The 14,319-nt window shown below is 45.1% G+C and overlaps 1 protein-coding gene across 2 annotated transcripts in view; it reads left to right on the top strand.

The window, feature by feature from the left end:
- The first annotated feature begins 10,568 nt into the window (after positions 1-10,568).
- DAG1 (dystroglycan 1) overlaps positions 10,569-14,319 on the top strand; it is an 89,225-nt gene continuing 85,474 nt past the window's right edge. Inside the window, exon 1 of one of the 2 annotated variants that reach the window (XM_072989881.2) lies at positions 10,569-10,723. The gene's annotated coding sequence lies outside the window, so the exon portion shown is untranslated. Of the gene's footprint in view, positions 10,724-10,972; positions 11,270-14,319 lie in introns of those variants that run through there. The other variant, XM_020789828.3, reaches the window with a different exon arrangement.

Here is a 14,319-nt window from a genome sequence, read left to right as displayed (position 1 = left end):
GTCAAAAAGTTCTCAGGTCAAATCTGCATTTCCCATAGGAATGAATTGAGAACCATTTGATTCGTATCTGCTCTTTTCCGTCCATAGAAACTAATGGGAAGCTGCTATTCCCCCTTCGACCACTAGAGGGGGATATTTTGTTTCTTTTTTTCTTAGGTCAAGAAAGGTTCAGGGAAGGCAGGGAAAATACAGTCCAGGCAGTTACAGTACCAGGCAGTCTGAAGACTGTCTCCCAATCCACTCTCTAAACGCTGGGAGGAGTGAGGAAGCAGACAGGCACCCTTTTCACTGGTCAACAGTTAACTGAAAGTTCACATTTTGCACTTTCCCTGCCTCCCACGTGGTTTTTTTAGTTCTTAACTCAAATTTAAGTACTTAAGTCAAGTCAATATTTTTCTATGAGAGTGGTTCTTAAGTCAAAATGTTCTTAACTCAAGCCGTTCTTAAGTCAAGACCCCACTGTAGAAGAGCCAGCCTGTGTAGCTTTGGGAAAGCTGCACTGTCCTAGACCACCAACAGAAGATGGGATGGATACACCACTTTTGAGTACTCTGTACCTAGAAAACATTGGCAAGGGTTGGCATAAGTTGGAACTGATTTGAAGGCATGTAATAATAATAATTATTACTTCCCTGCTGTTTCAGCTCTTGAGTTCTTATAGAGCCAGACAGAAACTTACTGCTGTTTTTTCCACTCTGCTCAGCTTGAGGCAGCCTGGGAAAGCAGTGAATATTTGCTCAGCTGCTGACAGAGGATATGCAGTTGTTTCTTTGAAGAAGAATGCATCCATACAGAGACTGGTGGCAGCCAAGCACTGTTCCTACTCTGTGTGTTGCTATGGTGCAGGCAATAGGAAGCTTTCTGAACTGACCATGAATGACACCAACTTTTTTCCTGGCGAGGCTCTTGTGCCTTTACCGCATTATGGCTGGAGGAGTGGGGTGTGTGTACCTATAAGTGAAGCATTTCCCATCACTGCTACAATACTTTAGGAAATAGGAGGAGTGAAAATAAATAGTTTCAGGAAAAGATTCTTGGAGGTAAGTTCCTCTCTACAATAGCACCATCCTTTTCTCTGTTGATGCAAGAGATGCTGTTCCAGACAGTTCAGACAGTCCTACTAGTTATAGGTATCCAGGCGTGCAGTTTTTTAAAAAAATTCTTCTAAAACGGAAACAAAAATCAGCTGGTAGTGGGTTCCCTTCTTCCTGCCAATAGCTACCAGACACTTTCATTCCCACCGCGATGGGATTCGCCTTAAGAACAGTGTGTGCAATGCCTTGAGAATCCTAGTGTCAGCACTAAGAAAGGGCAGATTGATGCATGCAGCATTCCTGAGGCTGTGGGCCTGGAGAAGCCAGAGCCAGGCCCATGCTTGCGTGTACTGTATAGTAGGACAATGGCATCATTGACTAGGCGACATCTCAAGAATGTGCTTGCGATCCTGATGCTGCACCCACAGAGATCAACAGACGCTTGCGGTGCATACAGATCTTGGTGCTCCAGCTCCTGGGAAGTCACTGCCTTCTACCCACTTTCTTGCACCCGGAGCCCCAGGCAGCATCCAATTCCTTGCAGCTCTGCCCCTGATTCTTTGGTTCGGAAGGCCTTTGCAGCGTCTCTGTTCAAAGTTTCCTCGACTCTTTTCCTCACCCTGTTGCTGATTATATCATCCTAATGGCAAAACTATAACTTTAGAGCCACATGACTGTAATAAGCATTCCCAACCTTAGTCAGTTACTGAAGACGCCTAAGAACAAACAGAGGGTTAAAACTGTTGCGCACAGTCATAGGGAGTGCTGTAACCTTGTCCAGAAGAGCTGCCTCTGCTTCGAGGCCACCAAGACAACGCAGAGCCATTCTTTGGCCTCCACTGCCCTTATTCCACCAGTCTCTTTACCTCTCCTGTTTGCTATGTTGGCACGAATATTTTTGCCCCACAGCAGCTGGGGATGCAACCTGTGTAAGAAAAAGTCTAGAGGCTCCAGGCGCTGGGAAACTAACGTATCGCTTTAGGACCCTGGCCCTTCCCCCTCCCGGCCAGTGTGGCCACCTGTTGTTCCAAATAGCTTTTCCAAGTTCTGGGAAGCTCAGAGGTATCTCCTGTCATTTGGTGCTGCACAGCTTTCAAATGTCCAGGCAGCTGCATTAGACATGGACTTGTCAAACCTGCAAGTTAGTGCACATACTGTATGTTGGGTCAGGGATGTGAACTCTGTGCACAGAAAGAAGTATTCAGCAAGCAGAGGGAGCAGCAGGAGCACACTTGGGGTGATCACAAGCTGCCTTCACCCAGAGATTGTGTCACTATATTTAGATGCTCTGCAACACTATTCTCTATTTCTCACCTATTTTTGAAGACCATTTGATTCATGCCTTTATGTTGTCCTTTACCAAATTCCCTCTTCGCTTCTGCCTCAATCTCTACCTGCTATTTATGTTCCCTTTTCCCAGGGGGTGACTCTGCCCTTGTGTTTTATACCTCCTCAAGGTTCCACATCCTTCACCCAAAATGTGCAGGGCTGGCAGGATTGTTGGAAAGGGGGGGGGGCGGCAGCTATTGGTCCTATATCAGTATTCTCAGATGGTGGACTTATCTGGCTTCAGCAGGTAGCTGCACTTGGAGAATTCAAAGTGGAGGCCTCCTGGCCCAGTCACTCAAGTCTAATGAGAGCACTGGGGAAAAGCACAGATAAGGGCCTAGGATAGGCGTAAAGTGTAGATTTTGCAAGGGCGGCAACATTTTGGCAGTTCACTGATGATATCCAAGGCCAATGTGAGACCTGTCATCCTGGCCACCTAACCTGCCTGTGACATGGGGCCAAGTCCTATCTTTCAGCAGAGTCAGGCCCCTGCTTGAGGCAGCGAATTTGGATGGCATGCAAAAGAAGCAAATTGTTAAATTGTTTAGTTTGATGTTTCTATATGGTTGCTGTAAATAATGAAGAGAGGTGATGTGGACTTTTTCCCCTCAGTTGCCAAAAAAACCCCTTATCTGGCTTCATGCACTAGACCTGAGTGAGTGAAGAACTCTCTTTTTCTGTTCTGCCTTGGACATACCGTGCTGTAGCCTCACAGTACCTAAGCTAACGGCAGATGAAGCAGGAGACTTGATACCAGCAGCACACAAAATAACATACGAATGGGCAAAACAAAAACAAAGCAACCTTTCATAATTCCCTCAAGCGTGTGACGGGCCCGACTCTCCCTCTTCTAGGTTCTGTGAAGTTAAAGATTGTTTTGTTACAACAGTTACTAATGACTATCATCTGCAGACTATTTGGGAAAGGCTAACATGAAAGCACCTTCCTCGAAGGGTAAATAACAGTCAGAATCTCAGCAATGTATTTGAAGATAAACAGACTTCAAAGGGAAGTACAGTACAGCCAAAACCCGGACCCATGGTCTTTTTACCACACCTGCCTGGATAGCTCAATGAGTGAGGTATCCGGCTGTGGAGCAAAAGGCTGGGAGTTCCGTGCCCCATGGTGCACTGTAGAAAAGCCAGCCTGTGTTGCCTTGCTCAACACTTATAGAGGCCAATGCATTCTCGAAGGCTTTCATGGGATCTAATGGTGGTTGTGGGTTTTTCGGGCTCCTTGGTTGTGTTCTGAAGGTTGTTCTTCCTAACGTTTCACCAGTCTCTGTGGCCAGCATCTTCAGAGGACAGCACTCTGTGCTCTGGGAGTGCTGTCCTCTGAAGATGCCGGCCACAGAGACTGGCGAAACGTCAGGAAGAACAACCTTCAGAACACAGCCAAAGAGCCCGAAAAACCCACTTACAGATGCCCTTTGCCTCTTTTCAGGGGGCGAGGAGGAGTGGGATGGCTGGGGGTAGGCAGGGCCTGAGGTGGAACTCTGTGCCAGTTGCCCTAATGGAGGAGTTGCCACTGCCTCAGAGTGCTAGTTTATATCTGGGCGCAGTTATAAAAGAGCTGTTTCTCACAGAATGGCAACCTAGCCTGCAGTCGGCTTTGTTTGTGTGCTTGAGGATGTCCATTGCAAGCTGTACTCCCACTACATGAAGAAAGGTACAGTGAAGGTAACTGGCAGCTGGACTGCATTGTTCCTGTTTTGAAATGTAAGAGTTTTGGGTTTATGTGGGGGGGGGGGCAGCCCTAGAAAAACGTCACTTTGTTGCAGAGCTATAAGAAGGCCAGGAACTGTTGTGGAGACTACTTTTTAACAGAAGGAATGCTCGGCATGTACCAAGCTAAAAGATCTATACATCCAAGAGGTAAGAAACAGAAGGGATTTTTGAGACCCGAACAAATGAAACTAGTTGCCTGGTGTCTTCACCCTAAAACCATTCAAGCAGCAGGCTGTGTGTTGTAACTATTCATAGATGATTAAAACAAATTCTTCTTAATTTATGTTCGAAAAGGTTAGGATTGTAGAAATAGGGCACCTTTGACAGCAGCTTGATTTTTCAGAAATTTTCAGACAACATTGTTTTAGCTTCCTCTAATAAAACAGTGTTTTAACTCCTTCACTATTGTGTTATTAGCTGTTACAGGAACACATGCCAGTCTTTTTTTTATGGTATTCTGGCATCCCTTTAAGAAAAGTATATAGGAAAACTTAATAATAATTATTTGCCACAGCAACAGCCAGTCCTATAACAGTGTCGTCCTCAATGATACTCTAATTTTTTTGCCACTGCAAAGGCTAACAGATTTATTAGAGCATGAGACTTGGTGGACTTCAGCATTCACAGTGGCTGTAGAAATGCCTTTTGGTTCCTCACAGTTGGTTGAAAACAAAGAATGTTCCTAACCCCTTGACCTACAAATGGCCACGTCTAGGAGGGGTTTCCAGTCCTCTTTTTTTCAAGTGAAAGAGGGAGCTTCCAAAACTACACCAAGGGATAATCGCAAGGCCCACCATCCAGGACTGCCAAAGGTGTAAATCACTCCCCAAGTGGTGCAAATGTATTTCATTTGCCATTTTCTTTCTTTGTTACTAAGATCAGTTGCTGTGCTTTCTAGCTTAGAAAGCCAGGCTTTCGCTCCTCTCTCATTCCCCCACTCCAGCCATCAAGGAAGCTTTCAACAGCCTTTTTAAATGGAGCTCCCGGAAATGAATTTCATCCACTAGTAAGGTATTATTATCACTGTTCATAAACATTGGTTCCATGCATCTCTGCAGTGTACTTTTATAATTTGTTTGTACTAGAAGCAACAACTTTATTTTTTTTAAAAAAATAAACAATTGTTTCATGAGGGCTTGTGTAAGTTTAGCTTTATGAATAAACTCCTTGGGACCATCTGAAAACTCCGAAATTACAAGAAGAGCAAAACTCAGCAGCAAGTAAGTACTGGAAAGGTAGAACTGTGAAAGAGAAGATGGGATACAGGAAACTGCAGGCAGGGAGGTAACCATGAGCGGAAGTCTTCCTACATAAAGCCCATAGTGGTTCTATATGAATCGTTAGGCTGAATGACTGCAGGAAGGGAACTCCTACTATAATAATTATTATTATGTAAGTTTATGACACAGTGGCTGAAATCCAGTAAAGTAATGCTGCATAAGTTTAATGATGCCATCAGCTGTGGCTGCAACTTATTAATTAAAAAAACTTCTATCCCATCCTGAGAATCTTTGGCTGCTTTAGGATTCCTTTAATCCTGGGAAAGCCTTTGGGGGCAGTAGGATGGCCATGGGAAAGTCTTGACAGTCTGAAAATCACCACTGCTGGTCCTGCTGTGGCTGCTGAGAAGGCAGTGGCAGTTTTCAGCCATCTAAGATGTCCTGGCCCTATGTGGTGTCCCCAAAGCCTTCACTGGCACCAAAAGTATCCTAAGGGAGCCTAGGAATCTGGTGAGGAGGGACTTCTATCAAAATACGGCTATGGCTGATGATGTCATCATATACACAGCATAACCTCATATTACTGGATTTCAGCCAGTACGCGAGTTAGCCTTTAGGATGTTACCATACTGTTGTTTAAGGAAGGGAGGAGAGGGCCCAGGTGCTGGATGCTTGCTGCTACAGCTTTTACATTAGCACAGTCTCTGTCCTGTGTGTGTTTAGTCGTTTAGTCGTGTCCGACTCTTCGTGACCCCATGGACCAGAGCACGCCAGGCACTCCTATCTTCCACTGCCTCCCAGAGTTGTGTCAAATTCATGTTGGTTGCTTCGCAGACACTGTCCAGCCATCTCATCCTCGGTCGTCCCCTTCTCCTCTTGCCGTCACACCTTCCTAACATCAAGGTTTTTTCCAAGGACTCTTTTCTTCTCATGAGATGGCCAAAGTACTGGAGCCTCAGCTTCAGGATCTGTCCTTCCAGTGAGCACTCAGGGTTGATTTCCTTTAGAATTGATTAGTTTGTTCTCCTTGCAGTCCAGGGGATTCTCAAGAGCCTCCTCCAGCACCACAATTCAAAGGCATCATTTCTTCGGCGGTCTGCTTTCTTTATGGTCCAGCTCTCACTTCCATACATCACAACAGGAAAAACCATAGCTTTGACTATTCGGACTTTTGTTGGCAATGTGATGTCTCTGCTTTTCAAGATGCTGTCAAGATCTGTCATCGCTTTCCTCCCAAGAAGAAGGCGTCTTTTAATTTCGGGGCTGCTGTCTCCATCTGCAGTGATCATGGAGCCCAGGAAAATAAAATCTGTCACTGCCTCCATGTCTTCCCCTTCTATTTCCCAGGAGGTGATGGGACCAGTGGCCATGATCTTAGTTTTTTTGATGTTGAATTTCAGACCGTTTTTTGCACTCTCCTCTTTCACTCTCATTACAAGGTTCTTTAATTCCTCCTCACTTTCTGCCATCAGAGTGGTATCATCTGCATATCGGAGGTTGTTGATATTTCTTTCGGCAATCTTAATTCCGGCTTGGGTTTCTTCCAGTCCAGCCTTCCCCATGATGTATTCTGCATATAAGTTAAATAAGCCGGGGGACAATATACAGCCTTGTCGTACTCCTTTCCCAATTTTGAACCAATCAGTTGTTCCATGACCAGTTCTAACTGTTGCTTCCTGTCCCACATATAGGTTTCTCAGGAGACAGATAAGGTGGTCAGGCACTCCCATTTCTTTAAGAACTTGCCATAGTTTGCTGTGGTCCACACAGTCAAAGGCTTTTGCATAGTCAATGAAGCAGAAGTAGATATTTTTCTGGAACTCTCTGGCTTTCTCCATAATCCAGCGGAAGTTAGCCATTTGGTCTCTAGTTCCTCTGCCTCTTCGGAATCCAGCTTGTACTTCTGGGAGTTCTCGGTCCACATACTGCTGAAGCCTACCTTGCAGGATTTTTAGCATAACCTTGCTAGCGTGGGAAATGAGTGCAATTGTACGGTAGTTGGAACATTCTTTGGCACTGCCTTTCTTTGGGATTGGGATGTAGACTGATCTTTTCCAATCCTCTGGCCACTGTTGGGTTTTCCAAACTTGCTGGCATATTGAATGTAGCACCTTAACAGCATCATCTTTCAAGATTTTAAATAGTTCAACTGGAATGCCATCACCTCCACTGGCCTTGTTGTTAGACAGGCTTTCTAAGGCCCACTTGACTTCACTCTCCAGGATGTCTGGCTCAAGGTCAGCAACTACATTGTCTGGGTTGTACGGGATATCCAAATCTTTCTGATATAATTCCTCTGTGTATTCTTGCCACCTCTTCTTGATGTCTTCTGCTTCTGTTAGGTCCCTCCCATTTTTGTCTTTTATCATGTTCATCTTTGCGCAAAATGTTCCTCTAATATCTCCAATTTTCCTGAACAGATCTCTGGTCTTTCCTTTTCTGTTATTTTCCTCTATTTCTTTGCTTTGTTCGTTTAAGAAGGCCCTCTTGTCTCTCTATGCTATTCTTTGGAAGTCTGCATTCAATTTTCTGTAACTTTCCCTATCTCCCTTACATTTTGCTTCCCTTCTCCTCTCTGCTGTTTCTAAGGACTCATTGGACAGCCACTTTGCTTTCTTGCATTTCCTTTTTTTTGGGATGGTTTTTGTTGCTGCCTCCTGGACAATGTTACAAGCCTCTATCCAAAGTTCTTCAGGCACTCTGTTCACCAAATCTAGTTCCTTAAATCTGTTCTTTACTTCCACTGTGTATTCATAAGGGATTTGGTTTAGATTATACCTGAGTGGCCCAATGGTTTTTCCTACTCTCTTCAGTCTAACCTTGAATTTTGCTATGAGAAGCTGATGATCAGAGCCGCAGTCAGCTCCAGGTCTTGTTTTTGCTGACTGTATAGAGCTTCTCCATCTTTGGCTGCAGAGAATATAATCAATCTGATTTTGATATTGCCCATCTGGTGATTTCCATGTATAGATCTGACTCTTGTGTTGTTGGAAAAGAGTGTTTGTGATGACCAGCTTATTCTCTTGACAAAACTCTATTAGCCTTTGTCCTGCTTCGTTCTGAACTCCAAGGCCAAACTTCCCTGTTGTTCCTTTTATCTCTTGGCTCCCTACTTTAGTATTCCAGTCCCCTAGAATGAGAAGAACATCTTTCTTTGGTGTCAGTCTCTGTCCTACTGGTCCATATTTTGCACATGATCTTATGCAATAGGTACCTTGTGAATTGCTACCTACAGAGTCTAACCTGAAGGCACCCAAACAGTAACAAATGAACCTGGAAGGCAGAAGCATACAAAGACAGAATACACTGAACAACAGAAGACTGTAGAGCTTGAACATACCTTAATGTATTGTAAGCCACCTGGAGTCTCTGTGATAGAACCGGGGTAACAATATTTAAAACACAACAACAACCAGAATGTACTAGCCTGGGGAGATCACAGCATTCAGGTGGATGAAGGAATGGACCTCCTTCTTACAGGCGGATAGGGATGATGTTATTAGTGATTTTATCTTCCACTATGACTAAAGGGCATTGCATCAGATCCATTTTGTCTTTCCTGAGGAAAGTTTTGAGTTGAGAGTAGGGAGAAGGTAAAGTTGCCAGTGGTATATTTCCTCCTCCACCTTCCAGGGCAGTATTCTGCCTTGTTTCTTTGACACACTCTTTGTGTGAGAGTTAATGGTGGGGCGACAATGGGACAAAATGTCTGTAATAATGGCCCTCAATTCTTGAAGTCTTTTATCTGTCTTCACCGACACTGAAATATGAGGTACAAGTAGAAAGCCGAGTGGGAGAGCAAGTACCACATTATCTGTCTTCTTATGCAACAGATACCTTACTCTTCTTTAAAAAGAAGCTGGGTGTTTCACTTAGAAGGGCAAATCTCAGTAATAGGTGGATACTCTATTCTATTTCTCCTTTCAGCTTTAATCTAGTTCTGTCATTTGAGACTGCCCTATTTGTCCTTTGCTCTTGCCCAGTAGCTGGTTGAGTGCTTTCTGACCTGGGAGTCTCATCTTCCAGCACCATCTCTTGTTTCATTTGGACTGTCTCATCACAGGGTTTTCTTGATAAGAAAAGTTCAGCAGGGGTTTACCATTGCCACCTTCTACGCAGTACTAACAAAAGTTAGCTTGAGTGGGACTGCTATTGCTTCCTCTGCCACTGCCACCTTCAGCTACTGCTGCCGTCCAGTAGCTGCCTTGAAGAGGCTGGATGCATCTTAGTCTGGTGTCTCAGGTGTGACCCTTCTGCCTTGAGGGGCCCTGAAGGAGTCTAGGCTCAGCATGGGGTCTGGCCTCCTGATCCCATTGCTCTCAGCTTCCCTAACACACTGAAACCCCAAACCGTGTCACTACACTAAGGGGTGCATCCAAGAAAGGGCTTTCAGGAATACATGTTATAAAACTTTGATGCGAGGTAGGGGGAGTGACAAAAAGCTGTCAAGGGACCTACTTAGTCTCCCTCCTCTATACAGATAGAAAAGTCTTTCCCCCCCCCCCCGTATCTGTTAATTAGGAGACTAAAATTTGAAATGTCTCATTGTTTGCTTTTTTAAAAACCAAGTTCCGAACTTTTATTTTGCTATACAGTAGTTGTGTTCTGACTACAGCATACTAGTAGGAATAACTAAAACTCTTAAAAGTGGTGGTCTGACGGTTCAGACAAAAGTCTCTCCAATCTCCCTCCAACCCCACCCCCCTCTTCTTTTCTTTCTTTTCTCTTCTGGAGTCCTCCGCCATGCTGGTGAGGCTATTCTGTGAACTTTAGTCCTCCACTTCAGTCCACAAAAGTTAACACTCCTCTCTCTCTCTGTCTCTGTCAGGAGGTTGGGAGACCTTCAATCCCCAGCCTCTTCTCAACCAACAAGGGTTAAGCGCTGGATTAGGAGTTTGCGGGGAAGGTAAACCACAGCTTGGTCCCTCTCTTCGCCTTTGCCTCCAAAAGGAAAAGAGCGACCCGTAGGGCGGAGGTTGCAGGTGCTGCAAAACAGGCTGCCTGAGCTTTTCTCCTCCCACGGGAATTTCGAGGGCGGGCCAGCGAGAAGACGGAGAGCTAGTATTCCCTTCCGCCTGCCCAATAAGAGACGGGATAAAGGGCGTGGCCTCAGCCCTTGATTCGGGACGGCCCTCGAGTTACAGAGCCCCAAGGGTGTGGCCAAGGCAAGCGTGCGCCTATTTATGTATTTCAAAGAGGGGTGTGGTTATACTCCAGTAGAAGGCGTGTCCTACGATTGGATAGGGGGAGCTGGGGCGGAGCCCAGCGGGTTGGGTCGGGCTGCTGCAAGCCGAACGGGCAGAAGCTGCCGAGCTGCGCGGTGCTGCGGCTCGGCCAGGGAGAGGCGTCGTGATTGGTTGCGGCGCGCTCGTGCCGGCGGTTGCTAGGCTCCTGTGCGCCGCCCCTCCCCCAGGTACGTGTCGCGCGCCGTCGCGCTTGCTCGGTCGCCTGGTTCGGTCGGTCACTGTGCCGGCGGCGAGTCCCGGGAGGGAGCGGCCTCCTCGCGGGCCGGGCTTTGCAAGGGAGGGAGGGAGGCTGGCGGGTGGAGGAGGAGGAGGAGGAGGAGCGCGCGCCCCCGCGCGCGCCGCAGTAGGTAAGCCCTGACTCCCCGGGAAGCTGTGTGAGGGTGACGGCTTGTGGCGGCGGCGGCAGGAGGAGGAGGAGCAGCAGCAGCAGAGGAAGGACCGGCGCGGCGGGCCCCTTGCAGGCCGGAATTGGGGAAGTCCCGCGGCCTCCCCCCGGCGCTCGGCGTTGAATTGCACCGCGCGCTCCCCCGCCCCCACCCGCGCCAGCTTCGGATTTGTCCCTCTCTCACGCCGAGGTCTCTCGCTTCTTGCCCTCCGTGTTCCGAGTCGTCTTGTCCCTTGCCTTCCTCTCCGCTGGTCCCTCGTTCGTCGTGTGGGGGCCTCTCACCTTGGGCCTGGGCCGCTGTCCTCGTTCCTTAAAGGAGCATGTGACGGTAAGGCCGGCCGGCGAAGCGGTGGGTTTGCATTTCTGCTAGAATGCAGGTGGATACGGGCTCAGCAGGTGCACTTGCGGTTTGTGGTGTCTGTGTGTGTGAGTATATGTATGTATACATATGCTGTATATGTTTGCATGTATGTGTCCCATACATACGTACAGCCCTGAGGTGCATGGCAGGCAGAGTCGGTTGCAGGACGGTAAGCCTTGATGGTCTCGGGACACTCGGGATGCGTTTGGGAAACCGGGGAGGAGAGGAATCTTCCGAATTACTGGAAGAGGCTGCTGTTATGCCTTTGCCATTTTTGGGAGCGTTGCAGGCCCTTTCTCATAGAAGAACTCTGCAGTTGCCTGCCATGTTGAAGAATGAGTGTTTTATATCGCCTGGTGCTTGGAACAGTAAGATGCTTTAGGCCTAGGCTGAGAGTTCAGAGGATATTTTAGACATTCATATAAAGATTTTGCTGAGTCTCCAAAGCCTTTTGGAAGTCTTTGCTGCTTGCATATATGTGAAGCACAGCTTTGGAACGCCAGTTTCCAAGGCCTTAAAACCACACCTACTGTGTTTTTAAAAAGAGCTGGAGGTTGAGAGAATTGGTTAAGGCAGGATAAAATTCATGCTAGCCATCAGCACTTTAGATCTGGATATTTACTTGGTTTTCATTGTGACAATTTTCTAAGGTAGAGTACATATTGCAAACACTTGCTGTTACTGTAGTCAGTACTGTGTTTAGTTGTTTTCTACATCTTAAGGTATTAAAAACTTTATAACTGCTAGATAGCAATCATTGCTGCCTTGCAGATAGATGTTTACATGCTGGGGTTGCTTTAGTTTCTTTGTCCTGGAGAGTTAGGCCTGCAGGAATAATTGAATCTGAACAGATTAAATGCAAATTTGTTAAAAATCAATTTATTCACCAGAGGTTCTATTGACTTGAGAAGTAATGCTTTGGAACCATTATTCTTTTAGGTAATGATCTTCTAATATCAGTAATTGCTCTCTGTTCTAACACATGCAAAATGAGCAGCACATTCCAAAAGCTTAATCTGCTACAAGCATTCCGTACAATTTATTTTAAAAACCCTCTGTATATTTAGAAGCAATGTGTAAGGTCATGTTCTAACAGCCACTCCCTTGATTTGGTACTGTAGTGCACAGTTAGAAAAACCATGCTGGTACTGGGAAAGGCAGATATACTGCACTGATTTTGAACTAATTTTATGACCATGTGGATGGTTCAGGGACCAATATGAATGGAGGCACACTGTGGCTATTTGTCTTAGGATTTTGGTGTAGTGAATGAATATATTTGATTGTGATGATATGGCATAACCTGCTGGATTGAATTTCTGGGCAGGTAATTCCTGAAATAAATACAAATTGAGTGTATAATCAAATGCGTGTTCTCAGAAACTATTACGAAAATTGTATGACTGTGATAGTAAGAGACAGCATGTGAAATACTTGTTTAGGTAGTTTGACTTGTTTTAAGGTTATTTTCATTGAAAGCCAAGCAAAGGTTCCCTTGTTGAGAATTCGTAACTACAGCTATTCCATTCTTATAACCATAAAAAAAACAAGGACATTTATAAAGCAAGAAATGCTTAATTTCCAGCTTGAACTCACAGCGGTATTTTTAAAAGGTTTAAAAGGTTTAAGGCTTATTTTTATAAAGTCTTTGCCTTTTTTTGAGAGCATAGAATAATCAACATGCTTTGTGTCTTGTAGGGTTTTAGAGATTTAAAATTTGGTTTTGGTTCTTTGTGTCTGTGAAAGTGCAGGATTAATTTCTTATTTGGTGGCATTTTTTTCCATTTCTAGTGGGAAGTTATGCTGTAACATTGTTGGCTGGCATTCTGAGGGTGCTACAGTGTGCAATACTTTCCTGAATGAAGCTTCAGTTTTGAAGCTTGTGTTTTATCTCTATTAAAAACCAATAATGGTCGGTCCTGAGAAATCTTAGTTTGGCATGTCAATTGGTTTTAGGCCTTTGCATAGAAACAAGGTCTTGTGTTGCCTGAAAGACGATAAGATGTATTTTAGCATATGCTCTTGTTAACTTTATTTCCGTAGCGTTCGAAAATGGGTGAGGAATGCCTCTTGGTCCCCCACTATTCAATTGAAAAGAGAATTTTTCTACCCCCTGCAATTTACAATAATTTACAAAGATACTTATATATCAAAGGGTGTTCTCCCTCTTCTGGAGGAAAGGGGATTTTTCTCAACGCTCCAGTGAAGTACAGTATGTAGTAATTTTAAGTGTATTTCTGGGGATTGCTGTTCTGTTTATGAGGGAACCACTTTTCAGATGGTAATGTTTTGGCTTTTTTGGTAAGTCACCTTGTAGGGTAACTGCCCCCTCACCATTGGATACACACAGTTATCAGCTAATGTAAATGAATGTACCATCTGGGCCCAACTGGAGGTCTGTAACAATAAACATTAATTATAGCAGAGTTCCACAAGTAAGACATCACTGTCATTCATGGCCACCAGTTTCATTGCTCTTAAAGTTGGGTACCTCAGTAGGGCCTCTAGTGCTCCATGGTAGGGTCAATGTCTTATAGATCACTTGCAAGGTGCACCAATTTGCACATGAAGGGTGCCTTTTCAGTGGCTCCTGAAGTAACAAATAGGGGATCTTGTGTTTCGTGTTTTTGGATTGCAACTTCCAGAAGTCTTTCCCAGAAAGAATCCTAGAAATAGTACAGCGGTACCTCGACTTGAGAACGTCCCTACGTAAGAACAATTTGAGTTAAGAACAGCTCTGTTTGCAAAAAGTTGCTTCAACTTGAGAATGGAGCCTCGACTTAAGAACCAAACCAACCAACCAACCAAAAAACAACCTTTCCTGCCCTCTTTTGACCTAGGTTCACCTTGGGTCAAAAGAAGAAGAAATTTAAAAAAAATTTCACCCCCTAGTGGTAGACATGGATTAACCAGCTTTGCATTGGTTCCTGTGGGAACTAATGCTTTGACTTAAGAACAGCGCCTCGACTTAAGAATGAAAAACAGCAGATATGAATTAAATGGTTTTCAATGCATTG

The sequence above is a fragment of the Pogona vitticeps genome, chromosome 2 (genome assembly GCF_051106095.1).
Source record: "Pogona vitticeps strain Pit_001003342236 chromosome 2, PviZW2.1, whole genome shotgun sequence".
NCBI classification, from domain to species: domain Eukaryota; kingdom Metazoa; phylum Chordata; class Lepidosauria; order Squamata; family Agamidae; genus Pogona; species Pogona vitticeps.
Note: the sequence above shows the minus strand (reverse complement) of the source record. Positions and strands in the feature narration are given on the sequence as shown.